Consider the following 22970-nt stretch of genomic DNA (forward strand, 5'->3'; position numbering starts at 1 on the left):
TAGTAAGTCAAGCGATACAAATTTGTGGGGGGACAGTCTTTCTTCTGCTTGCCATGAAAATGTTTGTTTCTCATGATCTGGCATTGCTCACTGTTCGAGAGCAGATTCAATGACCAGAGAGCCAATGGCTTTGTCTGATTTGGTATCCAGTATGGGCTTCTCAAACATTATCTCATGTAAGATCAGTTCTCAGTTTCTCATGCTCTGAGTGGGGAAAAGCAGCGTTTGCAAATGATCCGTAGTGCTGTGCTTTCACAAATCATGTTTGGTTTGTAATGAGCAAGCGCTTTCTGCAAATGAATGAAATCTTTATCATACTGTGCAGGCCATAGAACCACATCTGCCTTTTTGCCCCCCCAGACACTGACAGTTTCCAATCAATGTTTTATCTGAGCAATGTGATGGGCAAGGCTTGTCAAGGAGCAGTATTCTGGGTCATGCAAAGCTGAGTGCTTCTGCGTGATACATTTGTAAAGCTACAGCATGAGAATAGAAACACAATCTCAGAAGGTGTGGTGCACATTAAAGGCTTCACTAAATGTCTACTGAAAGAATAAACTTGCCATTTCCATCTTTACTATAGAATAGTGCTTATGTATATATTTAGCGGACACATTGTCCCACACTGCCCTACATTATCTTTTCTACTAGTGATGGAGTTGTACATGTGGTAACAATCATGTCAACGTTTAAGTATTGCACTGAAATTTCATATATTAGCAACATATTTTAAAGGATTTAAAGTACTAGAAGGACTGCAAGGTGATTAGTAGACCAGTTTGCAGAATTATTTGGAGAAGTACCTTTATCACAGAACTTCTCAACTGCAGGCCTGATATACATTCTTAACGGCTTTATTCAACCAGGTCTTCCACAGATGTACTTGCCTATCTCAAAGTGTATGAGACCCAACACAGGTTTAATTGAATTATTTGTAGGCTTCACATTAAATTTGCTAAAGGACATTGCTGAATCAGGGATTTAATGTGCAAACAGTTAAACAAAGGAATCGTGTGCATGGCTTGAGCCAGGAAGCAGGAGGCAAGAATCCAGAGCTTTTTTCCACAGCTTTGCCTTTGGGAAAGTGAGATTAATCTTTATACTTGTAACAGATTTTGAGCTTTCCTTATATACTATTGTACCTCAGGCATCTCAGTTATAATTAGAAATAGTAATCAAATGTCAGGCTCATGCTTATTGTACTTAGCAATTGTGAGATTTAGTTAATTAGTATGTTTCATGTGGTTTGGGGTCCTTGGACAATGAAGGTTATGTAGCTACTTAAAGAGATGTTTAGAAAAATGTAGGACATTATTATTCAAATGTACTTGAAGCCTTATCAGTCAGTTATAGAGATATGAGGAGAACTGAGGCTGTGATAACCACTCCAGGTGTTAGTGTGGCTGCCAGTTCTTAGAGAAGATGGATTCAACCTTTCCACTGTCAAAATTACAATTAAAAAAATATATAAAAAAAGGAAAACAATTACTCAAAAGTTCTTTTTCAAAGTTAGGACAAGCTGTGCTGAAGACAGTGCAGGGAAGACAGCCAAATTGCTTGTGACAGGTCCTGGACACAGATTCTTTGATGCCTTGAGAGTGCAGACAAAAGCTTTTCCTACCATGTGGGACATACATTTGGGTTTATCTTCTCTGTTATCTCTCTAGCTTCTAAAACATGCAGGCCAACATTCCTGCTGTTAGCAGAGTGGGATACTGTGGAATAATCTGTCTCACATTTACATGGCCACTTTCTCCTTGTGACTTTTCAGTCAGATGTAGTTAATATCAATCAACATATTCAGTCATGATGGTAAGGGGAGAGATGGGAACTGGCAGACAGACACACTGTAGAGACCTTCTTTCCCTCAAAGAAAGCAGTGAAAGAAATCTATTAACCTTTCTTGTCTTTATCCATCAGTATTTCAGATCTCTTCGTCTTTTGAGTGACGATTTAGCTTTATAAAAAATATCATATACACTTTTACAGACATAACATATACAGATTTTATGTCAAAGCCAACAGCAAAAATGACCAAAAAGCTAGGGAGGGGCTTGCAGGGGGACAGAAAGATTTTTAACATTTGCTTTCCCAGCTAGTAAGCAACACTGGTTGCAAAGTCAAATACTAGAACAACTCAGCAGAAAAAAATGTAGCCAGTCAGCACCATTTTCTCCTCCAGGACTAATATGTATAATGATAATCAAATGTGTGCAGGAGTTCATATTGGTCCGATCTTCATTTTGGTGAAAAAGGCAAAGATTGCAAGATGCAAAATGGATGAAAGAATGAAATATCGATGGGAAGACAGCAGCAAATACAATTATTTGAATATTTTCTATTTTTTGCTACTTTCAGCCTTGGTCCGGAAAAGGCTTATACGTATCAGTATTCTACATAAGCTCATCAATTCCTAGACTTTAGGATTGGAATGGCCCATTATTATCACCCAGTGTGACCTGCAGAACACAAGCCAGTGAATTCCAGCCGATAATTTCTGCAGTTCAATAAGCTGCTTATTGACTTGATCCTCCAAAATGCTGAGCTTTCTGGCCTCAGTCGAGCCAAGCATTTGAAAGTGATCCACTTTAAGAGGGAGACAGGATGACTACCCACAGCTTAAAATTACCCACAAACATGTCTTACTTGAAAGGAGTCCAAAGTAGTTTCTTAATAAAGGACTTAGTCCTTCATGGCAGTAAGAGGGTGATTTAGGCTTGCAGTGCTGGACCCACAGCCAAGGCAGTTGGGAGATTGTCCCGGTTTTGGCTGAAATAGAGTTAATTTTCTTCTTAGTAGCTGGTGCAGGGCTGTGGTTTGGATTTGGTGTGAGAGCCATGTTGATAACACACTGATGATCTGGGTTGTTGCTGGGTGGTGTTTGTGCTAAGTCAAGGACTTTTCAGTTTCTCAGGCCCTGCCAGCGAGGGGACTGGATGGGCACAAGAAATTGGGAGGGGACACAGCTGGGACAGCTGACCTGACCTAGCCAAAGAGGTGTCCCATACCATGTCACATCATGCTCGGAATATAAACTGGGAGGTGGGGGTTGGCCAGGGCCTGCCAATCGCTGCCAGGGGGCTGGCTTAGGCATCGGTGAGCCGGTGGTGAGCAGTTGTGTTGGGCATCACTTGTGTTCTTTCCTCCCTGCCCTTTGGATTTCATTCCTCTCCCCTTCTCCTTTTCATTATAACCGTTATTGTTGTTATTATTATTGGTTTTGTTTTATTTTATTTCAATTTTTAAATTGGTCTTATCTCAACCCTTGAGTTCTACATTCCTTTCAGATTCTTCTCCCTCGGCAGGGGGATGGAGCGGCACACACAAATCAAACCAGGTTTTGAAAATGTGTTGCTCAATGTCACTGTTGACAGAAATATTCCAAGGATTTGTAGAAGACAGCTTGGATGATTCCAAGGACCTTGAAGCTCACTAAACCCCCAACCTTCTTATTTTTGAAAGAGGAATTTTAAGAAAATTCTATTTCATTACTTTGAATTTCATTCTAATGCAGAAATAAAACCAAGGTGAAATCTCTCGAGTCATTTTAGAAGGGAATCACCAGACTCCTGAGTAAGCAGATTCCTTGTTTTCTTTGTTCTCTGCCCTTTTAAATGGGTTGTTGTACTCACTTACTGCTCTCTGGGACTGTGCCTCTTGCTTTCTTTGAGCACTTTTACAATAACAAGAAAGGAAAGAATTACTTGTTGTTCTTTAATCCTTGACTTCAACAGACAATTTGGGATTCCAGTCTGAAATGTCAAACTGCTTACGTCCACCTGCAGAACGAAGTTGAATTTCCAAATCTTTTATTTATTTATCTGTTTTTCTGGGTTAAAAGTTATCCTAGCACCTGTCATATTTCTTGTTAAAGCCCTTTGGTGAAAGGACTTTGAAGCACTGTTCTTAAATCTCATTCTTAAATAGTATTCCTTTGAGGTAAAAAGACACAAAGCTCTTTATTTCTCAGTGCTCATTAGAGTTTTCATATCTGGAACGAGCATGGGGCTTGAAAAGGAACAAAAGGAAAGTTTCAACTCCAATTGCCTGCAATATCTGAAGCATTGTCCCTACGTATGCAGTCAGTTCCCATTCTAACACACCACACTTGTGTTCAGTGCAAAAGAACACAGATAATCTCTATGAATCAGTTGTGAGCGTTGTCAGTCGGAAGTGTCATAGCGTACATATGTAATGGCCTGAATTCAGCTCCTTCCAAAGGCTAGTAGCCTCCTCTAGGAAGTCATTTGGGCTCCCTGTATAACTAAGTGTCTCCAATTTGTTTGACTTATAAAATGGGGCGTATCACCCCTTAAATATCTGGTCTTTGGACTCCAGAGGAAAGTCAAAGCCACACTCAGGACATAAATGCTCCAGAGAACCGAGGGTAGTGACTTAACTCCTGCTTCCTGTGAAAAACCTCACCATTGTGTTCAGTTTCAGTTGAAGAAAACAACAGCAAAACCCACCAAAATTAACTTCATTATTTTTAGAAACAGCTGCTCACTTGATGTGAAACCCAGGTTCGGTTTATTTCTAACATGAAATATCTCCTATAATAAAATCTGAAGAAACACTCCTATTTCAAATAATGCAAAGAAGTTTAATTTTTAAAAGGTAAAAACATTTATGTAATCTTCATACTGTAGTCACAAATTTATCTTAGTAGAGTATGTAAATATTATTTAATTCTTTAAAAATGATACATTAACATTTAATTTCAACATGTAAGGGTTGAAAATTTAAAAAAAAATGTTTAGGAAAAAAAAAAAAGAAAGCCACATTTCAGTTTTTCATTTCAAACAGAATAGTAGAAATTGTTGAAAAAATACGTTTTCCAGACCAGACTGTATATGTTGTGTGTAGCACTGCTTAGATTTCAGACACCAGCATAAAAATTGATTCCTGTCATGTTAGCATCTGTGCATTTAGCAAGCATCTTTTAATTTAGACTTATAACAAGCCAGGGACAGGCTTACTTGCACAGTGGTCTGAGCATACAGCTACATTAACAGAAGCAGTTGTTAACAGTGCCATAGCATAACAAGTTATGGCTCATCAGTGAGTGTCAATAACTGTGTGTAGTCTGTGTGTCTGTATCTGTTCATAGCTCTTTGCAATCAGGATAAAAGCCTGCTTAGCAGATGGAAACCTGTCAGTTCCTTTTTTCTAAACTGCTTTCTCGTATCATTAATCCTTAAAGGCATTCCTTTTTTAAAAAAATCCAACCGCTTCAATAAAATCACAGGGTGAGTCAGATAGGAACCATTTTTCAAAGTATTTGTTTGCTCCTAATGTAAATGTCAATTGCTCCTGAGAGGATGGCCTCCTGGTCAGGAGCCCGGCATCTCCTAACATCCTGCTTAACTTGAATGCCAAGAACGGAGACGAAGAAGTGATAAGTCCAGCCCTTGAGACTCCAGACCAGTGGGAATTTAACATAGTGAGTTTTATAGTGTATTTATTTACCTGGTTGCCATAATGGTCAGTGGGCTTGTGTAACTGTGAAAGGGAAAAAAAAAATCCCAGGATAAAAGGTCCCTCAGTTCTCCTCAGTTTTCAGAGCTGGTTCAGCTTTCCTCAGTCAGAGCAGGCTCTGTATTTACTGCTGCGCAGCTGAGCCAAGGAAGGCAAAGATGGAGATGGCAAGAAGCTGAAGGGAACCAGCCAGTAATGTTGTCTCCGATGTGTTTTCTGCATTAGTTAAAGTATAAAGTAACCTTCTCCACATGTCCACATTGCAGAAGGAAGACACATCAAAGATGGTTTTAAAGCAAAACTGACAGGAAAACCAAGGACCACCTGAATGCTCCCTGAGTGCCAATGTAAATGCTAAGGCAATTGCTGAGCTCTGTCCTTTTATAGCTATGCCACTAACACTACGCTCAACTAGACGGGTTAAAATTAGTTGAAATACTTCTGACTTAAACAGGAATTTCAAAAACAATTGGTTATTTGCAATATATTGCAACAGCTGCACCACAGCTGAACCCAGCTCTTGCTCTGTCACTTTACCCTCCCTCCTCACTGAAGCTTTTTTTCCTGTGACTGCTCCCTTCCACCACAGGCCCTTTCATTACTCTTGAGCCTAAGTTACCCTCTGGCATATGGAAAGCAGAAGTCCTTAAATGCTCACAATGCAGGTCTTGGTTCAGAGTTCATTTGGGATGGAGTTCTTTCCCTTTTCTATGTATCAGCCTCAGTGCTCTGGTAAGTATCATGCTTGGAAAGGTGGGGATGCATCTCAGGGTGATCCAAAGAGGGGGAACAATGAGTATAAAGTGAGACTCTTCTCTTGACCTTTTTGGATGGATAAAAAAGGGTTCCTTCATTTGGCATCCCAGGAGCAAAAATGTGAAGAAAAGGTTCAGGAAAGGTAAATACTAACAGGATAAGCTGTTAGACACCACTAAGGAGTCACTTCCTCTGGTGTATTAGGAATAATAGCAGCAGACCCACCACATTCCCAACCAGGCATTATCTGGATGAGTTCATGCTGCTGTATCTTTCTTATTACAGCAGTAATAACAACAGTGCTGCTCTGATGGATTCCTGGAGTTAATTTCTTGATGAGACAGAGAAGGCAGTTCTTGTGTCAGACTCTCTACAGAGCCTGGCAGACCTCTGTATACTTTGTATCTGTGGATTATGTTTCAAGAGGTTCTTTTGTTTTCCTAAAGAAGTAGTATGCATTTCTTTTTATAAATAAGTCTCACAGCATTTTACTTATTAAGAAAAAAAAAAAAAGTAACTCAGTGTTACGAATGTAGAAAGTGAGTTACAAGACATGTCCCACATCACTGGACATGCATCAGAACAGAAAAAGGAGCGTTCCTCCTCAGCCAAGTGCTTGCCCTCTGCAGATGCCTGACCAAATCTGGGATTTTGTCATGTAATCAGTGCTCTGACTCCAGGAAATAAATCGTGAATGCATAATGCCTGCAACTTTATGGAACTTTGTTGCCAAAGTTTGATTTCATCTCAAGGTATGTTTCCAGAACATCTTCAAATCCAGCACGGTGCAGGCTGATATCAGAGGAGGTGTTTCCCCCTTGCAGCTGCTTATTCATTCCTTGGGTTGGCCACAAGTGGTACACAGCACTCCAGCTCGGGCCACTGCCACAGCACAGGTGGGAGGTGGAAAAGCTTGGACAATAGCTCTGACAGCAACTGCTTTTGGTCTCAGGATGAACTTCATCCAAAACCACCAGTTGGGCCTTTACCACGTTTAAGCCCTTTGGTCCAAAAACAGTAAAAAAAAACTCAACAAAAACACACAGAGACCTAATTCAAGTGAAGCTTTGTTAGTGACAATGCCTTACAGGCATCCACCATAACCATGGATGTCACTGAACCATTCACAGAAAAAATGCTTTTGCACGTGCAGTAAGACTGCATAAAACTGACTGGCTGTTCCTTTCTGATAGAGTGCACTTATCTTCACCTTGCAAAAAAACCACCCCAAACCAAAAAAACTTGTACCACTGACCAGCATGGGTAATAAATCCTGTGTCCAACAGGCTTGTCATCTGGTGGTGAGTCACTACTCATCTTATAATGTATATCATTAATTTGATTTTGAAGGAACAGCACTTGCATGTTATGTCTCACGGGGTTATAAACAATAAATCTGATACATACTGTACAGACAGCTCACGTGGGCAAATAAAGCAGATTTTATTCATGAAGGAAATCCCCAAGGGAGCTGGGAATTGGTTCTAATGCCATTTAATCTCAGGGTTTAGGAGCTAGAAAAGAACAAACGGAAATAGTTTAAGAACCTGTACCAGCTGGTGGTAGCGTCTGTGCTTTAGAGGATGCAAACACACCCACCCACCCACCCCCTGCCCACGCACAGACACCCCCTCCACCCCAAGGGCTGCAGAAATGCTGTACAACAGCAATTCCTATGAAGCTGGGGGAACATCTGTCCACTTGACATTCCACCAGTCAGGCCCACTGTTGGGCACAGCATGGGCACATCTGACACTTTCTCTTGTTACACCCTCATTGCCTTCTCCATTTGGGAGCTCTCTCTCCTTCCTACTTTCCCCAGATTACAGGTGTCATTGCAGAGAAGTGGTTTGTCCTAGTCCCCTTCTTTTGGGCAAGAACAGCTAAGGCATCTTTCACTCCCTATGTCTTTCCTGTTCTGCCTTGGCTAAGATTGTGAGTATAAGGGTTCAGTGCACATGTGTATCCATGTCTGTTACGTGACATGGTTAAATGTGTTGACACTGATCTCTGTCTAGGTCTACTCCTCTTGCAAATGAAAAATCAGGATGGGAAACTTTGCATGCATGTGAGTGTGGAAAAGGACAGGTAGCTGAGGTCTCTCAAAAAAACCAAGCTATTTGTGTCTCATTGTAAAGTAGGCATTGACATACAGATGCATACACACACATACAGAGAGCAAGCTCTTATTTTTTCTTCCTTTTTTAAAAAAAAAATCATCTCACACTATGTCTTTGAGTTAAAAACAAACAGGAGAATGAGCACAAAGAGAGTAATTTAAAATTGAAATTTTTTTTACTGCCTATCCATCACTTCTGTTCCAAGTAGCTGTTGAACATTACCTTGTCAACTCTTCAAGTATTTAACTACAAAATAATCTTCATAAATAATGTAGGCAGATTAACTAAATGGTACATAATTACTGCAAATTTAGAGTCCCGTTGCAGAATATATTTTATCAATGATTACAGTGCTTACAGACTTTCCAAACACTCTCTTGTATATTTGACAGTAAGCCATAGGAAAATTTCAGCTGCCTATAACTGCTTTTCAGAATCTATAATAACTTAGATTAACATGTTATTAAAGGCTTTGATTTAGGAAACAACTAATACATTTTTCTATTTTTTTTCCTTTCACTTGAAGTTCAAAAAAAGCACAAGATTGGACTTGTAAAGTGGAAGTTTTCAAAGTTGATTGCAGGTTCACAACTGTGTAACAAGGTACTTTCACTATGGCAGAGACTCAAAGGAGACAATTAACAGGAGCAATGAAGCAATTCAAAGGGAGGGTTGTGGGACTTTTTAATTGGTGCTTCAGAAAGGCAAAGTTCCCTCTATACAGAAAAGACAGGAGCCAGGGAGTAATTGCCTAGCCATTTCTGTAAAAAGGGCTTGAGATCTCAGTTAAATAAGATCTTGATCTTAGCACAGGAAGGTCATGATTCTCTGGAATTGTAAAGATGTTCCTCCCTGCAGTGGTGCATTAGTGATTTGAAAGATTTTACACCGGTCATTATGAGGTGCTGAATGAAAGACAAAATAAAAGCTAAAATGTAGAGTCACTACAGTTCCTGTTGTGGAACAAGGGAAAAATCTCTACTGACTGCAAGAGCAGCTGTGCCTGTCTCTATTGGTAATGTGATATGGAGAAATAGTGTAAAATGGGGACAATGGACATCGATTGTGATTGTATATGTCTGCTCAAGGAATGTGGGTATGGTGACTGGTCATGGGTGCGGTGTCTGGTCACATAGGCACACAGCTCTGAGGAGACAACTACAGTTTTTGAGGAGACGCCTGCCCTTCTTCCTCTAACAAAGGGGAGACGGGGAGACACCTGCCCTTCTTCCTCTAACAAAGGGGCTATTTAAAAGAGAATGAGAAAAGGATGAGAGATATTCCAATGCTATCTAGAGGGAGGGAGTGCTAAGTCTCCTTGCTGGAGAAGATCGGATGGTCACAAGAACATGAATCACCTACAAACCCGCAAGACCACCACCACATTCCAGGAAATGGACTGATAAGCTAATTAACATACGAAGCGGGGTTTAGGTAACGAATATGTATAGGCGTTAATTGAATATTCATTTGTTTTATTGTATAAATGTGAGATGGTGTGTCACTTCGGGTATGCACGCTTGTGGAGGAGCGATCCCCCGTGCATCTGCGCGCAATAAACATACCTACTTTATAACTTTCGAGTTATAGAGTCTAATTCCGCACGTCAAATGAAATAGTCATCTTATATCCGAGCACTTACAGTCTTCACTGTGTTGATGCTCGCAGTACAAATGTGATTGTGGGTAAGGACAATATATCTGATTCTGATAGTCTGAACAGAGGCTGAGTTACTGGTCCCAGAGCAGCAGATGCTTTTCAGGCTAAGAACCTAAGATTAAGTTTCCAGAGTCCTGGGCTGGCAACAGAAGCACCATTATATGACTAGCTCCAATGCAGTATTCTGTCCTCAAAAATGTATGGGCAATTCAGTTTTGTTCTCATTTCCCAGGCCAGCTCACTTCAGCATTCATTCTGTGTGTTTTCTCCATTCTCCCCACACCTCTTGGGAAAGCAAAGGCAGCAGCAGGCAGATTGCCTTTAAAAATCAGCAAAGCCTTGAATGCCCGTTGCTATCTGGTGCCTTCAGTGTCCAAGTTAGCTCTGTGTGGTACTGTCCTGTCTTGTTCCCATCCTAGTTCTGTTGCTCATTAGCAACTCTGTTTATGCCTCAAGTTGACCCACCTTCTTCAGAAAAAGTTCCTGGCTTGAGTAAGGTGTAAGCCTGCTCTAAGTGACTTATAGAGCATCTCCATTTGCTCTTGAATTCAGGGGGAATTTGGTTTTCAAACTTCCTTTCTCAACTGCACATTGACCTCAGTGTTGTGCTTCACTGCCTTGCGTGTATCAACACTCATGAACTCATGAGCTATTCCTTTGGCACTGAAGATTGCAAGAGTGAAGGAGCTCAACGTCTCATAGTGTTAGTCAGCATGCCATCGAGTCAATAGAGCTGTGATCAATCCTTTTGAGAACAAAACCCCCATCTCATTTTTTATTAACCTTGAGATTCTTATAACTATAACAAAAGTAATAGAAAGACCAGCTTCTGAGTATGTTAGATGAACATGAGGAAAGAAACTGGACCGTTTCTGTGAAATACATGATTTCTAGGCAACACATCTCTTAGGAAACATCTAGGTCTCAAAGACATTAATTTGCATTGTGGTGGAAAAAATGCTCACATCATTCCCAGGGCAATCTCTGTCATGTATAGTAGAGTAAGGAATTCAGGAATGCCATAGGAAAAAAGCTGGTCTGAAATGGAATTTCATCCTCAGTTTTTGCAACAAATAATGATAAAATTGGGGCTGTCTTATCCACAGGTACTTACCCTTGTCATCATATGTATAGATTTGGGATGTGGAACCCATACCTTGAAATTCTGTGCAAATTAATTCTAGACAGGCAAGCCTTACTTTACACAAAGACAGAATTTAGTGGCATGTGGTAATTTGAAAGCCCATTCACTGTTGCCATGCAGTACAGGTAAAATTAGGTATTTATTTAAGCTGGTGTTTAGGTAATCTGCCCCCCGAGGGCTGCTTTTCATATGTAATCTTGGAAAGTCATCTGTTCTCTCTGTGCTTTATTTTTTTTATCTGTAAAATAAAGGTACTACGATTATCTTCATGTAAACCCTGTCTAGATCACAACTAGATTGGAATGAAGAGCAGATATTTTATTCAGTGGTTGACTTACAAAATCAGGGGAAAAATGCTGTATATTAAATAAAAATGGAGATATCTTCTTTGTCTTAATTTTTTCATAAAAGCCATCTGCAGGTATTGTGTTCAGTCCCAAGCAAAGTGATTCATTTCATCCAGGCTTTGACCAATTTTTTTTTTCTTTTTTAAAAATACATTTCATACTACCAAGTTTACATTTTACAAAATCTCAAAGTTTTCTTTGAAAATTCTCAAAATGCAATACTTTTAGCATCCAGAATACTTTTTTTCCCCCATTTTGACAGTAGTGAAGTGTTACAGTTTTGATTTTTAAACCTTTTTTTTTTTTTTCTTCAGTGCAGGGGAGAGCTGTTGATAGTATCTGCCAAATTTGAAACAATTTCACAAATAACTGTCTTACTTCAAGTTTTCACCTTCTATTTTTGTTTGGTTCTTTTACTTTAGACCAGCTCAATATGCAGTCCCTGGTATAATGACTACCCAGCCCCAATGGAATCACTTTTAACTTAGCTAATTGCTTCTGTTTTCTAGGGAAGGAAGGAATAACATCAATGGTAGAGTAGGCAGACCTGCTGCAGACTGACAATCCCACATACAGCAGTCAGTTTTGTATTTCTGTCAATTAATCTTCATGCTTATTAGCTGACAAAATTACGGGGTTAGTGATATGGAGTAATAGTGTGAAATGGGGACAATGGACACCGACTGTGATTGTATATGTCTACCCAGGAATGTGGGTATGGTGACTGGTCATGGGTGCGGTGTCTGGTCACATAGGCACACAGCTCTGAGGAGACAACTACAGTTTTTGAGGAGACGCCTGCCCCTCTTCCTCTAACAAAGGGGAGACGGGGAGACACCTGCCCTTCTTCCTCTAACAAAGGGGCTATTCAAAAAAAGAGAATGAGAAAAGGATGAGAGATATTCCAATGCTATCTAGAGGGAGGGAGTGCTAAGTCTCCTTGCTGGAGAAGATCGGATGGTCACAAGGACATGAATCACCTACAAACCTGCAAGACCACCACATTCCAGGAAACGGACTGATAAGCTAATTAACATACGAAGCGGGGTTTAGGTAACGAATATGTATAGGCGTTAATTGAATATTCATTTGTTTTATTGTATAAATATGAGATGGTTCGTCACTTCGGGTATGCACGCTTGTGGAGGAGCGATCCCCCGTGCATCTGCGCGCAATAAACATACCTACTTTATAACTTTCGAGTTATAGAGTCTAATTCCGCACGTCATTAGGATGCAGGAGGGAGCTTATCACTTATCCCAGTCTCTGTCTTTTATCATCTTTGCTTTATGTTCTACAAAACCCCAGACCTCACCTGCAATAGGTCCCATCTCAGTTTCTTCCATTGTCATCTCAGTCATGGCAGCAAACAGGAGATCTTTTATGATTTGAGTATTTCGTCTCATTTGTTTCAGTTGTGACTCTGGTTCTGCTAGAGGGAAAAAAAAACCATGACAACAATTTCTCTTCTTGACATTCAAACTGCTGCATAACTCTACCCTGACTTGTATCTTATCTCTTACCCCTTCCTCCCTGCTCAAAGCTCATATCTTTCTGGGCCTTGCCAGTGATTTCTTATCTGATCATCTGCTTCTGTTGTCTGGCTCTTCCTCCTTTCACACTTCCAGCATGCACACAAGAGATTTTTGAGCCTTAACCCCTACACTTACAGCAGCATTAAAAAAAAAATAGCTACCAGTAGTTATAATGGAAAATTTTAATCTGTTGTTCTTCACTGCTTTCACTGAAGAGCTACTTCTGAATGTGGGCAAATAAATGGTAATGTCAAGTTTTCCCTTTCACACACTGTTTCATTGTTTCATATGGAGTAGGAATGAGGCGAGTAAAAACTTGCACCTCTGATTCTGCATTATCTGCACTCATTTACTGTGTAAGTTTTCAAATTTTAGATTTGCACACCCTCATAAATGCCATCCACTAATGGTAGGTCTCTAATCTTACCAGTGCCACAGGGTCCACATGAAGAGGAGCCCAGACTTCAGCACATTGCAAAGTAATACTGCACTGGATTCCAGAACTAAGCTTCTCTTGAAACAGAGTGAAAGCCCTGTTGCTCTCATTAAATTTGTGCGTGCAGATGAGATGGTGGGCATCTCTTATACAGATTAGCCTCTTGCTTATGATTTTTGGGTCACCTATCTAACAGTTGCAGCTTCTGTTGTAAGATGTGATAGTGTGAGTAAAAGATGAAGAGAAAACATTTCCAACGAAACTGTTTCTTATATCTAGAATGACTTTGAAGGGTTGAGGTTCTTGCGTTTGGGTGTTCAGCTGAATGCTGCATGATGTTGTTCCAAGTCAGGTTGAATAGATATACACATCTTGTATGATATCCACATCATACAATTATTGTGCTGCCTTCGTTAAAAGGTATGACACTTTCATGGCATGCAGAGCAAATGAGAACTACTTTCTTAAGCTTAGCAATTTAGAGTTCACACAATGGCATCTTACAGAGCTTTACAGCTAAACAGTTGGGGTTGGTGTCTTTTTTTGTAGTCAGCTAATCATTTTTGTTTTCATGGATGTTTAAAAACAAGGATATCACTTTTCTATAAATTTCCCTGTGCTACATCCTCTTGCTGAGCACCTCCGAGTAAGTATTTCTTGTCACCACATACATTTGAAATACCAAGACATTATGGCACTTTGTGGAAGCTGGGGAAACCATACACAGAAATTATGTTTTCCTTAAGATCATACAAGTTTTCTAGGAGAACAAAGAATCAAGATTTCTGCTATCTGGGAGAAAATACTAGCTATTGATCCTTATTTCTTATGTTTTCATAAACATCTGCCACAAAAATGACACAGATTGTGTTTTCTTGTTGGAAAGGTAAGCCATGGAACAAAAAGACAGAGTCTGAGCTTATCCTTCTATGGAATTGAATTGTCTCCTTTGTGTCAGAAAGAAGCCAGCTGGGTTTGAAACTTGTACTGCTGATGCCACAGGCAGTCATCATACATAAGTATCACAACAAATGGATGGCTGGAGTTAAACCTTCTGGCAAAAGGCCTGGCTGGTACTTACTTCTGCCTCCACAAAAGAAACTATTTGAAATGTGAGTTACAAACAGGCTGTATGTTCTGCACCTCCTGCTGCTCAATTAATACCTTGCATTGGCAAAGAGGAGTTGGTACACCCCCAACCCAACAAATCAGGTACAACTACAAACTCTTGTAATTACAAAAGAAAGTAGTTTTGCTCATGTTTACAGTACTTTGTACAGCTTGTCAGAAACTGGAATTTCTGCTTTGCAAGATCCGCTGATATTTCCATGCTAAGTAAAAAAAAAAAATAAATTCCTTTTTTTCCTTTCTCCTTTCAGAGAAATAGGAAAATCTGGTGCCTTAGGGCCATTTGATTTTTGTTTTCACCGAAACATTGCAGCTTGCTTTGACACTGAGCAACATCTGCCTGCACTGCTGCAGTGCCCGTTAGAACTGTCATGCAGATGGCCCATGTCTTACAGCACTGGGGCTAGACTAGCCTACATTTCCCATGATCTCTGTGGCATTTGATGCTGAGAAAGGAACCATGTGCTCAAAGTAGTAAAACAGTGGCGGTTGACAGAAAAGATACTAAGAGTAGAAGGCATGCACTTCCCATACATAAGGCAGTGATCTGATGCAAGTAGTTGCCAATTTAGGCAAAGCTGAGCTGAAAGAAAGAGAGAAAACCAAAATACTTTATTTTTGTTTTGGCCCAGCCAATCATGTCAACTCAGAAATCTTGCCTCCTCTGCAAAGGAATTTTTTCATTTGGGAGATGTTAACTTCTGCACTTCCCTTCTGCACTGAGCACTGCCACTATTTTTCAGGGGAAGAGCTACAGCTACGTGCACATCCTTTGAGACACCTTGATTTTTCCTCCTGATCCACAGTCTCAGTAGTTCAGCTCTCCCCAGGGTTCAGTGAGTCCCTCCAGCACAAGTGAGAATCACAGAGGTACCTTATTCCATTTCTTACACCATTCTTGTTCTTTCCTAAAACTTGTCCAGATAAACCCTGTTGCTATCCTGGTAGAACAAAATCTTATTCTTTTTAACAATATTGACAGTAATGCAGGGTGGCACTAGGACCTCCTTTTCTTCGAAAACTTTGAACATCATGGGATGCCAGTCAAACAGATTGTGCAACAGCTCAGTGGTCATTCATTCACTTGCCTACAGCACTGGCAGCAAGTGGCTCTGAATTCCCCCATCTGATACAGGCACACTAAGGGAAAAGGCTGCCTGTGGGGAAAAAAAAAAGAACAGCAACAGCTTATAGTGATTAAGTCACTTAGTGCTGTGGCTATTAAGCTGGAATGAAAAAAAGGACATATGTTCTTTTGCTTTCCTGTCTTTTCTCCTGCACTCTTTATTTCAAAGCAGCAAGTCGCATAATCTTTCTATTAAGGATCACTTCAACAACAATCTAGCTTTTGTTTCTCATATGGCCCCTTGCTATTATGGCTCAACCCTTTTGAAACTGTTTTAACAAGGTTATTGCTTAACAAAAAAAATAATTTGAAAACTCTCCCACAAACACAAAAAACTTCTTTGTGTTATTCAGAGAGAAGCCATCTGCAGCCAGCCTGCCTTGGGCTAGGATCTCTCAGATCAGACTGAGACGTGCTGCCCATGAAATAACACCTGATTCTCTCTGTAAATGCAAAACAACACAGTCATCCTCCTCAAATTCTGATGGTGTATTTGCATTGGAAGTGGCTAATGCTTCCCTTCCCGGTGTGATCAGATATTTCTTGGGAAACTTGCCATGTACTGTCCCAAGATCCATCTGCCTTAAGAAATCTCGGCTTTTCTGCCTGTGACAGTTGCTGGAATGCCTTTGTGAGCCAGTTTTTGCAAGATCTTAAATACCCACTTTTTCCTGAAAAGTCAAAGCAAGACATTTGTGGGCTTGACATTAAACCTCTGTGTTGTTTGTTTTATCCCTCCACATCACTCCAGGTTATTAACCTGATGCTAGATTTGGGGGCCCTAATTATTATTCCCTACAACAGTACCTAGTCTGTACAGACACCAGTTGTGTCCCATCACAAAGGGATTAAGTAAGGGAGGTCTCTCCTCTTGGTATCTGGCCACCCAAGGAATCTCAGAATTCCTGAGAAAAAGAAGGTTGAAAATCCAGAGCACAGGTAAATAAAGCTGACAGGCAGGGTGGGAGAAATAACAAAAGCTCAAGTCAGGTACCTTTTTTTTTTAAAAAAAAAAAAAAAAAAAAACTCTTCCTGAATAACCCCTTACTTTCAGAGTATAAGCCATAATGCCTTCTACTTACCAATATCAATCACCCTCCACTTTTGTGGTATCTATGGAAAAAGCAGAGCAACTCCCAAAACTAAAAAAGAAAAAGCTATGAATACTGAAATCAATAGGAAAGCCCTCATCCTAGCCATTAGAGTTCTAGCAGGTAATGATCTAACAATTAAAAAACCACTATCGTTACTCCTTGCTTATGTCCCTACTGTCATCTTCAAGCTCTTGAAGGCCTAATAGGCATGATTTTATATCCAGAGATAAAATGTAATGGTACCACAGAGCGTCACTCTGCCCAGCACTACAATTGCATTGGATGCAGCTCTCATTATATGTGAATGAACAGCAATGGCTGAGATTATTTTCCCCACTGAACTGCCACTGCTGACATTTACGACTCCAATGGGTAGCAGTAACTTTTCTTTCAGTGTTGTTAGGTAAACTAAAACTTCAGTGTTCACAAGACAACAATAATTTTTGTCAGGAGAGATTACATTCAACTCTTATGTCCTCCATGTCCAGTCAACATCAGGCAGGGTTGAGCTGGCTTGAAGGTGGAATTGCTGATGAATGATAATCACTGAAAAATGTCTGCGACTGACTCTGTAGAGGGATATGTTCCCTTCCTTGCAAGAGCATTAGTTTTCCTGTGCTCTGCCAGGACTAACAATGGATAATTCTGGTTCTACCTGTACAGGCTGTTTAAAATCTTGGCGATTGCCTTGGGATGTAAATCTTTGGAAGGGGAAAATCCTTCCCTGTAAGAAGTCAGAACTGCTGGTTGGATTGAAATTTCTGAGGCACTCTGGTCTCTTCCATTAATAGTAGAGCTGAATATCACATATTTATTTTTTAAGTATTTATCTTCATAATACACCTTAAAAGCAATGTTTTAAAAGAGGAGGGGAAGAAAGGACCAGGTCTTCTGGTAAAACTTGTGGGTATTTCAGACGTTATCTTCTTCAGCAGTTCTACCTGGAGTTTCTGTATCACTAGCAGTTTACTACAATTTCCCCTCCTCTTTTGCTGCAGCTCACAGGCTGATGTATACACTAAAATGCCAAGCAGGCATGCATTTCCTTCTGTTGATGTTATGACAGAGACCATAACTCCTGACAGGGACTTGTTCCTTCCCTGCTTCATTGAAATGGAAGAATCATCCATGGAGGTTTAAACAATGGCTGGCCTTAGTAACTTGCCTGAAAGTATATGAAAGAGCTGCAGCAAAATTACACATTTCAATAGGGTCTCTTAAATTTCAGGTAAGTCCACAGGGCATGTCTGTAGTTAGTGGGTGATGGAGACAGCAAAACTACATGTCACAGAGGTGGTGGCAGAAGCAACCCTGACCCTTTCAGTTCCCTGGTAACTCTGTGCTGCTCACCTGTAAGATGACCTTTCTTTACCTTCAGGAGCATATCTGAATTTAAATATTATATCTATGGTTGAATATCATAACTGTACCTGTCTTGCCAAACCTCTTCTCCTTCCATGTTTACAGGAACACCTGTGTGTGGGTGCGCATATATACATATTTTAGCTTCAAATTAAATCTATGCTTTTCTGGGCTTTTTTTTCAAGTAAGTAGACAAGCAGATTTTTCTTTCTGACTGTTCAATATTGAAGTGGGGCTTTTTTGTTGTTGAGTTTTTTTAAACAGGACTTGTCTCTGTGTTTGTGAGTGACAGAATGAATGCTTCTGTCTGGAGGGGTTTAAAAAGTTTAGAATTTATATACTTCAAGAAGTAGAGAAAAAAAAAAAGAGCAGGACTGGATTTAACTAGAACCATTGTTGATTTGCATCCTAAAAGGTATCTGACAAGTATAGTAGTGACACAGCCAAATCTCACTAAAGGGTTCCTCCTTTCTTTACCCACTCGAAATGACAAAACCATCACAAAGAGAGGTCTTCAGAGACCTCCCAGCTGAAGCTGTAACCAAAGGCAGAAAAATCTTTAGAAGGACAAGTATTCTTTCTCCTGTCACCTTTAACACTCAGTACACCAGCCTAGTGTCACAAGCCACATACAAAGTCAGTGCACCGGAGCTTCTTCAAGGCAAGAGGCTTGAAAAGATATCTGCCATGAATGCCACTGATCTTTTTTTGATTGTGTTGTACTGAATCTCTGTACAGATTGCTTGTCTGCAAAACAGGTCCTGTTCTCATTGCCGTGAATCCCCTGGCTGCAGGTTTTCACTCCCCTTTGAAAACAGGCAATATTTCAGTGCTGGAAATTAGCATAAGAACAGAAGGAGCAAGAGAGTCCACTCTCAATCAATTTTGGTCATATTGAAAAATTTTTGTATGACTTTCGACCAGATACAGTCAGGTTTCAATGAAAGGTGCATGAATCAGGTGGAAGTAAATATATCTCCATAAGGCAGGCAAAGTTACCTGTGCAGAGCAGCTCCAGGGACAGAAAGGAAGAGCCTCACTCTATCTTGAAAGCTCTGTAATGTTAGTCACAAGATGGATTGTGCAACATATGTATGTAGAAGCATACATGTATATAGAAATATTTCAGTTGGAAGGGACCTAGAAGGATCACCTAGTCCAGCTGCCTGACCACTTAAGGGCTGGTCAAAATTAAAGCAAATTATTAAGGACTTTGTCTAAATACCTCTTAAACACTGACAGACTTCAGGCATCAACCACCTCTCTAGAAATCCTGTTCCAGTGTTTTACTACTTTCTCAGTAAAAAGATGCTTCCTAATACCACATCTGAACCTCCCCTGATGCAGATTCGAACCATTCCCATGTGTCCTGTCACTGGACATCAGGGAGATGAGATCCACACCTCCCTCTCTACTTCCCCTCCTTAGGAAACTGTAGGGTAGATAAACACAGCATCCTCAGCACGTACACACAAGCAATATAATGGAAGGAAAAAAAGAGAAGATGCAGCAATATGATTCACTTACAAAAATTCTGCTGAATACCCAGGAGACAGTTGAGCGTATTCACCTTACATTCCTTGCAGAGGTAATGAAGAGAGATAGGTACCTCCAGAGGCTAATTTAGTCCATTACTCTCTTATAAAGTAATTAGGCTTCATCAGGTGAGGAGAAATCTGGGCCCTCAAGTTGCCAATAATCTTTAAATGAGCACCTGAACTCCCTCTGTAGCTTGACAACTAGAAAATGTTTCTTCAGCTCCTATCCAAAATGTTTGCATGTTGTGTTACACAGCTTCCTGGGAGAATATGCTTGCCGCTGTTTCTGGCAAAAAGAATCAGGTGAAAATACTCTTCAGGCTGTTAACTTGCTTCAGGCATTTGTCATGGTTCTGGGGGGAAAAAAAACATGGCAGGTCCTACATTCAGAATTCTGGTGAGCTTTGAAATATACCTGACCCACAAACAAAGTAAAATATAGATATCTAAAGACAAAAATAACCCAAAAAAACCCAATATATCTCCCCCATTTTTAATATAGTTTAAATGCCACATGTTCTTTTACCTTATAAGTTGTTTTCCTCTCCTTTCCTTTTTAATTTAAACAGAAATCCCCGTCTTCCACCTCAAAATTGCTGCTTGGTTAATCTGTGGTGTTCACATCATAACTTATTCTGCAGCAGAAGGAAATACCTATGCTCCCAAACCAGCACAATATGTGTAGGAAGTTGGAAATGGCTTGCCAATGACATTCCAAGTACAGCATTTCTACTTCGAAAAATCCCTCATTCCCACATCTGGCATAGTTTCACCTGGAAGATGATGAGTGAAAACCTGGCTCTGCTGCAGCATCTAGACGTTAAGGACCTAATCTGCTTAGGTGCTTTAGAAAATCTCTAGACATCTACCTGCATCATTACATAGCTAAATAGCTCTAAAAATCTGGGCTGTGGAGGCTATTGAAGCAACTGTGCAAGGTCCAGTGCTATTAGCTGTTCTTTGATCAGTCAGGACTACAGGATTTGGCTTGCAGGTAACAGGTAATTGCCCATGATGTGTATCATTGCATAAAAGGATTCCAAAAGCAGAGAAATGCTGCTTCTCCTCTGGCCACCGAGACCTTCTTTTACCAATTTGACTGTGCAATGTTGAAAATATTGTTTCACCAAAACATATGTCTTCAGTAGCTATGAAGTACAAATCACCTCTTTTAACTGAAAAGTTTTACAGACTAGCAGTAGGAGAAGAAAGCACGAGACTGTGACACTACAGCCATTGTTCCATTAGAAGAGAAGGAAACGCATTACATTTTGTAGGCTTACAAGTATTTGGACATTCATTGATTAACAAATGAACTGAAACTGCACTTAGATGCCCATGGAGATAAGTGCAGCATAAATGGGAATGCAGTGGGAATGAAAAGAGAGCTCTACACTCTACGAAGTCAGGCTTTTGCCTTGCTTCTTACTGCAGATATATGTATATCTGTGCATGTCTGAAGGTTCTGCTGGACATTGCCGAGGACAAATAAATGTTAAAGGAACATAAACAATTTCCTAAGCAAGCCCAGGACAAGGGTAGTGAGCAAGTCGCTGGTTTTTGTAGCTATTGCTCAAAAAATAAAAGACCCTTTATAATTAAAGTGCATGTAAGAAACCTTCCTAGGACTAGTAAAGATAAGACAGTCTAAGTGGGCACCATTTTTAGAACAATTTCCTGCCCCCCCCCCCCCCCCCCCCGAAAATTCAGATTGAAATAAAAAGTACAGGTTAGGCAATTCACATTAATTTCAGTGAATTGTTTCATTTAAAATGTGAATACTTCAAAAGGGACATTTGAAAGAAGTCAAAACATTTCAGTGATCATTTAACAACATTTTCTTTCTTTTTTTTCCTGTTTACACTGGCATTTTTTTACATTATACTTTCATTTTGGTTCCTTTGGTTTTAATATCAAAAAGAAAAAGGAGATGGAAAACTTGCCTCCAATCTAAGAAAGCACTTATGCCAACTCTGTATGAATGTATGTGTGTGTGTATATATATATACACACAGCCTTTTCATTCAAGGTAAATTTTTAAAAAAACCACAGAAACAGTGTTTCCAGTTGACAAACAAAAATAAATCTTTCTTTTCTTAAATTTTATTCCACTTCTCAATCTGAAAGTCAGTTATTTGTAAAGGTAGTATTTTCACTGTGACGATGGGAATCTGTTCTGTAAAACCTGAGTCCATTGTGAGAAATTAAGGCTAAGAGACATGTGAATTTATTTAACTGGAAACTAAATTAAACACTTTCCCTGCAACAATAATGGCTATGAAATTTGTCCATCCTGTTGTTACATCTGCTTTACCTCTTTAAACTACTGACAATGAGCATTGGAATCAAATCCTTACCTGATTTAGGAGGACTGATCTGAACCAGCTGGTAATTTTCCTCTCCTTTCCAAGCATGCTGATCATACCCAGTGTAATGTTCTGAGCAGCAGCTTGACCTTCTTGTTAGGATGAGATCCTATGTAATTCAGTACCACAGCAGTATTTCAGGTACCTGGTGACCTGATTCCAGCTCTTCATCTGTTAAAGTCAATATATTTACTTAATACTGAGGTCAGATCCAGGACCTCAGTCCCTGTGTTAGTTGTTTGTCTTGCTAGTGAGAGAATTAGATATTACTTTCTACATTCTGAGCACACCAGCTCTAGTCTTGTGAATAGGAACACATTTGACTCTGTCCCCTCTGGTATAAAACACCATCATTACGCTGCAGCAGGCACAATGAAGCATAATTTGAAAGTAATGGTCAAAAGTAACAAACCCCCGTCAAAACACATAACTGCATGCTGCTTCCTAAGTAGCACAATCCTCTAAAATGAACAAAGGCAAGCTCCTTAATGCTTTCTTTTCCTAGGCTCACATGGTAAAGATCAGCTAAAATAACCATAATAGTTGAAATTCAAATAATAATTGAAAGTTTGCATTTTTTAATATATTTATTCAGTTTAAAAAAGTAGCTTTGTTACAATTCATTAGTACCATAATCTAGATTGTGCTAGTTTTTACATGAGAAATATCAAGATGGGAAATCATAACTGGATATAATTTTTTTCCTGTGAAGTTCAGAATGTTAATTTATATCCAAGCAAGCTGACTTAGGAACAGATATTCCTTCTTTCAGGAAATTTGCTACAGGTATATTAATAAAAAAAGATTAACTTCCTTAGTTGATTCAAAGCAAATACTTCATGGCAAGAGCAAAAACACTTCTGTGGCAAAAGCAAATACCT

General features: G+C 39.8%; 1 long non-coding RNA gene across 2 annotated transcripts; it reads right to left on the reverse strand.

Annotated features, from left to right (window-relative positions):
* Window positions 1–7672: 7672 nt before the first annotated feature.
* LOC121093861 lies at window positions 7673–22312 on the reverse strand. Of its 2 annotated transcripts, none has more exons than XR_005829677.1 (4): window positions 22081–22312; window positions 19713–20076; window positions 12820–12933; window positions 7673–7748 (listed from the first exon to the last, which is right to left on the reverse strand). It is a non-coding gene; the product is annotated as an uncharacterized LOC121093861 (long non-coding RNA). The 2 variants fall into 2 exon arrangements; XR_005829676.1 differs by having other exon boundaries at window positions 12820–12936.
* Window positions 22313–22970: the final 658 nt, after the last annotated feature.

Source organism: Falco naumanni, chromosome 9 (genome assembly GCF_017639655.2).
Source record: "Falco naumanni isolate bFalNau1 chromosome 9, bFalNau1.pat, whole genome shotgun sequence".
NCBI lineage: Eukaryota > Metazoa > Chordata > Aves > Falconiformes > Falconidae > Falco > Falco naumanni.